Raw genomic sequence first — 7,850 nt, 5'->3', positions numbered from 1 at the left:
AATGTTTCTCTTGGAGGGAGATCAAGCCCCTCCACTGGCTAGGGGTACAATGGGCTACTTGAAAATAACTAAAAAAGATGATTATTTCTTAATCATATACTAATCCTAATTAGTTAGATAATGGGCTCATAAACTTGATGGATTCTAGGCTAGGCTCTGATACCATGTTAAAATTACAGCAATGTGATGAGCTATGGTGGATCAAAATGCTAGAATCAACATCATTAACAAGAGATTAGATGATAACTAAGACATGATTAGTGAGTAATTAATTAATAGCTTAATGTAGGCATGGATAATAAAAAACTAGCAAATTCTCATTAGGCCAATGCCTCAATTTATAAGGTTTTCATCCAAGCATCTAATCCCACTAATCTCTCCCTGATTCACTCCACCTCTCCCAGAATATGTCCGCACCTCCTAAATCTCCTCATACTACCCTTTATTCTCTCCCAGTAGATTCTTCCTTTTCATATTCTCTCACATTTACAGATTCTCTTTTACAGCCTCTAGCCAAGGGCTTGTTCCCGCACACGCCCTATTCACTTGTATATTTCAACAACCATCAGGCATCCAAAGTTTCTCGTCCCCAATGTAGGCCCCCCATTCACCAATCTCAAGCCTACAGAGGGTATAGGATCGACGCAAACCTACGCGCTATGAACCTCAACCAAACCCTAAACCCACGCACTCAACTCTTCACTAGATCCCAAAATCTCTCCTCCACGGCGCCCAACATTACTATGAAGTTAATCATACCATATGGATCCCCAAATCTCTCCAACCTAAGCTCCTACCTCGTGGTGTCACACCACAATCCCCTACCCTTCAGGCAACATCTATAGTCAAGATTACTCAAGACAAAGGGAAGCAGAAAGTCCTATGTGACACAGTCACCCCCAAGCTACCACTGACAAACTTCCCAAGCCCCAAGCCCACACAGGAAGAGCTCGTTTGCTGTGCTGAACTGCAGAAGCTGCTAAAAGAAGGCCACCGAAGAGGAAGAGGAGCACCAGAGGTAGGATTTTCTTAACATGAGTTTATATGAGACCCCACCCCCTCACAAGCTCACGGAAATGCCTCCTCATAATCAGGCCGGGCCTTCATCCCCCAACTAGTACACAGTCAACACTCTCCGTTGGGCTCGTGCAAGCAGTTTCAACTCCAGCCAGAATTATGCAGAGAGTATCCATGTGGCCCGTCGAAGATATGCCTAACTTTGCCCACAGCTTTGCTAACATGGCTCAAAAGCTCATCCAACAAATGAAAACAGACTGCATCTCCCGACAGTAAGAAGTTGCAAAACTTTCACAGAGGGAAATTTTATTAGCCAAAGACCAGGAGAGAGAGCGGTGTCTGAGAAGTTATACCAAACCAATGTACACTTCATGGAGCTACAGAAAAACTTCGACCAATGTACACTTCATGGAGCTACAGAAAAACTTCGACCAACAAACAGAGCAGTTGGGCACAGCTATCAACAGAATTATTAAGCACCAGCAATAGGTCAACCAAGCCCATGCAACGGTAGCAACAGCCCACAAAGAGCTCACAATCATTGAAGGACTACATCAAGAGGCCATGAGCCGGGCTCAAACAGCAGAGGATACTCTAGCCCACACCACCACAAATTTCGCAAAGCACCGTGATTTAACAGAAGCCACCATCCATCGCCTGCATAAGCAGCTCGGAGATGCTGAGGCTTGAGCTACCCATCCGTCATCCACTCCATCGGCTCCTTCATCCAGCTCGATCGACCACAAGATGGATGCACTTATGGAGACTGCCACCACCGAGCTCCCCATTTTGGCATTTCCTCCTCAAACCCCTTATCAGCTCCTTGATCTATAGTTTGTGAGCCATCCGCCTTAACCTTCTCTAACATGATATCTATATAGAAGAGTCCCTCTCCCGCCAACAGTATACATATTCTCTATATCCAAGCTCCATCCTCTACCATCCTACTCAACAGTCGGCTTACTCATTCTCTACCACTGCTGCTTTATCCAGATCGAAGTCATGGAGGCCACTTCATATGCCAATTCCATGACTCCCACATTGCCTTTCCATGGGAGTACAACGAAGCCAAAGCTGCCGCTACATTCCATTTCTTCTATGCTCATGATCCTCAGGCTATCCCACTGCAAGTGGCCTTGGCCCAAACGACTACAATGATGGCACTAATGAGCAAGGCGGTTTGCCTCCTCCACCCCCAAGATCTTCACCACAACCCCCGCTCCACCATCAAGCTCCTCGTCTGCATCTCCTCACACACAACCCCCACCCCCACCACCCCCCTCAAGCACCTCCACTCTTCCCCTTTTTGGTGCCCCACCTTCTTCTCCCCCCCTTCACTTTCCCACTCCACCCCCATCACCCACACCTCCCTCACCAATTTCACTAACCCTCAACTTAGGGATGCACACAGCATTCCAAGATATCCCCTCCACCTTTGCCAGACCCCCACATTTTCTTGACGCGAGCCTCACCACAAGACCTTCATCATTGCCACCCACCAACCCACCACTCGAAGAAGGGGAAATCCTGCCGCCACCACCGTCTGAGCGCACGGAATTCGACCCTCCGCCAAATCCTTTGATTTGGCATGATCCTCTAGACCACACAGAGTTCGAGCAGGCCATCGCCATCCTGCTCGATCAACAACTCCAACATCACCCGCATCACTGATCGCCTCGACCTCAATGTCCTTCGCCCGTACCTCGTCGCACCAAGCACATCACCTAGCGTGGCGTGATTATCCACCCAGAACCCGCAGAGCAGATATACCACCGGCCACCAGCAGTCAATGATGCTCGTCCCATAACATTCAATCTCATGGACGAGTAGTTGGCCTCGCGAGACGGCCCTTCTTGGGACATCTATTGTACTGCGCCCCGCGTGTTGAGGATCAACCCAGATTTTCTTCCCATTCGACATCAACAAAGGGCCCACACTCAAGTAGTTGTTCGGCTACTACGAACAATTCATATGGATGCTTGCTGCTGGGAGGCTCCAAACTTTTGAAGACATGATGGAGAGGACCTTCTGGGGACAAGCTATCGCGTCTACCATCGTGCCCCTCCCGCTTCTACCTCCTGATGGGACTTTGTCCACACTTACTCTATCTACTATAGATAACTTCTTCGACCAATTTTGAGGACGGACTTGCAATTAGAAGGGGGGTATGATAACTACTCTGGTTAACATGACCTTTCGCGCGGCTACTATACTTCCTTTGTAATTCATCTTTTTGTGACCGCGCTAAGCCAATTGTAAATGAGACATGGGATGACCAAGCTTACGGCTTGTGAATGCTGGTCATACGAAATTGATGTACATAGAGCTAGATAAACTAGGAAGACTAGTTTTGGGCCCCCATTTGTAATTGGGCAGCCGTACATTGTAAATATGAGCTCATGTATATAAGATGTTTTATGAAATATGAAAAGGGACAATCCCATTTGTCTCAATTCAATTTTATCTTCTCTCCCTCTTTCTCTCTCTCTTGATCTTATGGTGGCTTACTTGCTTGTGATGCTTGCTTGCTTGTTATTTTTGGTGTATGTGAATAGGAATGGTGTTGCTCTCCCTTCTCTCCTTCACTCCCTTCTCATTGCTCTCCACCTTGTCTTGTTTGCATACGATTGTCATGAGGTAGAGGTTGAGATCTCCATAGCTCCTTCCCTCTTTCTGCTACCTAGCTTGTTTGGATCTCCTCTTGGTGGGTGACACAAAGAGAGTGTAGAGTGAGCCCTTAGCGGCCTCACATCAGGGAGTTAACCCTAATAGGGTTGGCCAAATCATCGGATTCGACCCTTGCATGCACTCTCTTCTTCCTCTCTCTTGTGCTTTGTGAGGTAGCATGTTAATACATTAACAAGGGCCTTACATTTTTTAGCAGAATTAAGAGAGATGTTTTCTTTGTAGGTGGATCTCACCGTGGAGGTGGATATGCTTTTGGGATAGCCTGTTAAAAGCATCATGTAAAGCAAGGGCAAGTGATAGTAGAGCTTTATGCCTATTGTGCTATGGTAGCACAAAAATTAGGCATGAACATTGTTTGTTAATCCATTAACAAGGGCCTTACATTTTTTAGTGGAATTAAGAGAGATGTTTTCTTTGCAGGTGTGGATCTCAGCATGAATATGACTTTTGGGATAGGCTGTTAAAGCTCTTTGGGCCTAATAAGCACCCCCAATGTTTTTTTGCATTACTTAATTACGTTGAAGATTAAGCTTCTCTCAAGTTCACGATGGCTTTGGTTTGCAAGTATCGACATGTGGAAGTGTTGACACCTGTTTGTTGGTGATTTGCATGGTTGTCCTCGTGGTGGTGGTGGTGGTTTTTTTTTTTTTGGGGGTGGAGCTTGTTGCGATTTTTGGGCCTAATAAGCACCCCCAATGTTTTTTTGCATTACTTAATTACGTTGAAGATTAAGCTTCTCTCAAGTTCACGATGGCTTTGGTTTGCAAGTATCGACATGTGGAAGTGTTGACACCTGTTTGTTGGTGATTTGCATGGTTGTCCTCGTGGTGGTGGTGGTGGTTTTTTTTTTTTTTGGGGGTGGAGCTTGTTGCGATTTTGCATGTCGTTGGTTTTTGTCATTGGATGCGTGCTGATGCCCTCCTTGTCGATGGTGGTGCGTTGTACGTGCTTTGCTTTGCGGTCTCTTCGGTGTACCTTGTTTATCGTCCCCTCGAAGCTGGATTTAGACGTGTTTCTTTTCGATGTCGATGGTTCTTTTGGTGGTGGTGCCATTGTTTTCTTTTTTGGACCTTCTTGCAATTTCACATGTTTTCGTTTTGTCGTTTGCTGATTTGCATCCTCGTGGTTGGCTGCTTCATTCTTGGCACGTGTATTGGGCATGTATTTGCTGTGCTTTGTGTGGTCTGCAGTGTACCTTGATTTTTGTCCTTTGGAAGTTGGATGCTCGAGGCATTGTGTTCTCGTCATTTCTTTCTTCTTTGGGAATCTCGTGGCAATGATCGTGCGCATGTTGCTCAGTCCACGTATAGCGTTTGACGTGTTCTTTAGGTTTTTGTGGACATTGCAGCTTCTCCATGTCTCTGCATGTATGCCTCATTGGTTTTTTTGTATGCTTCTTAGATTACCCTGCTTCTCGAGTTCTCTTTACGCGAAGTACTTCTGGACGTTATCGTCTTTCTAGAACAACTCATGCTTCTGGAGCATTTTTATCCCATGGCAGGTTATGAATTATTTCCCATGTCTTTTTGTTATTGGTTTGTCTTCACGTTCACCATAACTATCTTTTTATGGATTGTGTGTTGCTTATTTAATGAGAGTTCACGTTGTCTTGGTTATTGACGTTTGTTCATCTTGCCTATTATGGCTCCTAGGAGGAAAGCCCTCCATGATATTAGCAACATGATGAAAATTGATAGTTGTCCTTCCTCCTTGCTTTGTCATGAGGCTGTTTGATCGACCTCAATTGTGCCAAGAGTGCAAGTTGATCGAGAGGAGCTATTGACCTCGACTGTTGCCAAGAGCGCAAGTTGATCCAGTTTCTTGTCGTGATGTCACTCCTATCGAAGGCCCTTCTACGGTGCGCAATCTACATGTAGGCAAGCAAAAAGCCCGGTCCTTTAGTTTGTATCTGTTGTTTGCTGGAACTTGGTTCTTTCATGGAGTTCATAAAATTTGTCATGCATGCTTTGACATCGTGTGATGACTCGTTTCCTTTTGCATGTTCTTGCTATCCAGGATCCTCATAGAGTGTTAACAAAGTTAAACAACATGTGATGAATGAGAAGAATGTTGACTCGGGGCCCTCTGTGCACAAGATACCTCACTTACCGCTAGAGAAGAAGACAAAACTATTTGAAGTGTCAGTAACAGTAGCCATCGGAAATGTAGACATCAATGTCTCATGTTGGGAACTACTGGAAGAGTTTGTAAGAATGGAGTGCTTGAAGGAATTGTGTGCATTGGAGAAAGGAGTCATACCAATCATATTGTTATGACGATGATGAGGAAACACACTCACAACAAGACTACAGTACGTCGTATCTTTTTGTTCGGGAGAGAACTCAGAAGTTCAAAAAAGTGTTTGTCACAATAGAGATGACTTCGTGCCGCACGAGTTTTTTTTTCCCCCCGTCTTGAAAATAAATTTCCAAATACTAAAATCTAGCAAGGTAGACTGGTAGTGTATAGGGTGTTGAAACGCGTTGCATGCTTTCAAGAAAGTAGTCTAAATAATTTGACAATACCCACCAACTTCTTCGAATTTCGGCATGCCTTTTCAAAAGGAAGGTCTTACAATATACCAATATTCGAAACTTTATATTAAGTTGCTACTCCTATTGAGGTGATTGATTGCATGTTTAGAAGTTTTGTGTTCATAATGGGTTCTTGCTTTTCTATGTCCATCATTAAAGGCTGCTTTTCTATGTCCATCATTAAAGGCCCACCAGGCTCTTTCCTTACAAAGCCACTAAGAACTAAGTAAGATAGCAAGAGAGTTCAACAAAAGTTTAATTTTTCATGGAGTTACAAATAGCATATGTACATAGAGAATAAGAGATTATTATATTGGATAGAGATGGGGTGCACATTTGTTTTGCAAATGTTTTTTCGTTAAAATGCTAAATTTGTAAATACTTTAGTATAAAGTACTAAACACTTCATGGTTCTTTTTCTTCTCCAAGAAGGGGCATAAGCTGTGATAGCAAATGTTGGAAATAGGGTTGCAGAAATGTGTGCACGCGCACACACACACAGATGTACATACAATGAAGGAGAATCTCAAGGGAGTACACAATAAGATAAAAGATAGATAATGAATGTGTGCTATACAAAGATGATAAGTATACCCCAAGATAGGTGTATACTAGCACGGGGGAAAAGATCTCCTAAAGATGAAAAAAGTTTCCCTACTCGTCCTAGTGCGTTCACACGTCACTACCAAATATGGCTAGAGTTCTAGTGTAAGTAAGTTTTCAATCCTCTCGAGCCCCTCAAGATGTCCAGTTTCTTCCCTTGTTATTAATCCCCTTTTCAGAATAATAAAAGATCTTGTTTCTACCTGTTTTGGCCTGGTCCCAACGGAGAGTCCAGAGTGGTATTGTTTTTGTGAAACAAGGGATTGAATGGAAATTTTGAATTATAAAATCTGTGATCATATCTGTTTTGTCAATGGATTATTTTTATATTAAAGTTTTAAAGAGGAGTGTGTGCGTACCTGTTTTCTAAAGCTAAAGTTAAGAAAGACATTTCAATTATGGGTGGATGAGTACTTGTTTGGTTCTACCGATTCAGTGGTAGGGTGGTGGCTAACCCATGGGCCGGATGGGGTTAGGCTAGAACCAGTGGAGTTTTAATAATCAAACTGAAAAATCTTAGGATCACGTTAGGATTCGAATAGTTAGTTAATTCCCTGATAAATTTCTCAATTGAGTGAATCAACGACTGTGCTTGATCTTGATTAGGAAAAAAGCGTTGAAATTACTCAAATGATCAAATTATATCAGTGATAGCTTCCTTCTATCTGGTTTATTCAAGTGAAGGATAGTTTAGAATTGATCTCGTTAGAAAAAAAATTCGTTAAGAAAATTCAAAAATTTGAAATCGTCCTCGCTTTCCGGGCATGGGAAATTTTCTCGGTTTCGGTTTTCAGAGTGACCCCCAGCCTAGTCTCGTGCCCGGATATTCGTGGGCGAGGCCCCGAGTGAGAAACCCTGCCCCGCGCATGAGGGGACTGCTTTCGTTGTCAGCTTCTACCGGGAATCCGGTGCGCGGAGGGGGCAGAGGGATCTCACAACAGCCTTGTTTTACCCCAATGTTACTATCAAAAGTCTCCATGAGAACTCGCAACGTTACAAGGTGGTCCA

Source organism: Cibotium barometz, chromosome 4 (genome assembly GCF_041138505.1).
Source record: "Cibotium barometz isolate CiBa-2024 chromosome 4, ASM4113850v1, whole genome shotgun sequence".
Taxonomy (NCBI): domain Eukaryota; kingdom Viridiplantae; phylum Streptophyta; class Polypodiopsida; order Cyatheales; family Cibotiaceae; genus Cibotium; species Cibotium barometz.
This window is presented reverse-complemented; position numbering follows the sequence as displayed.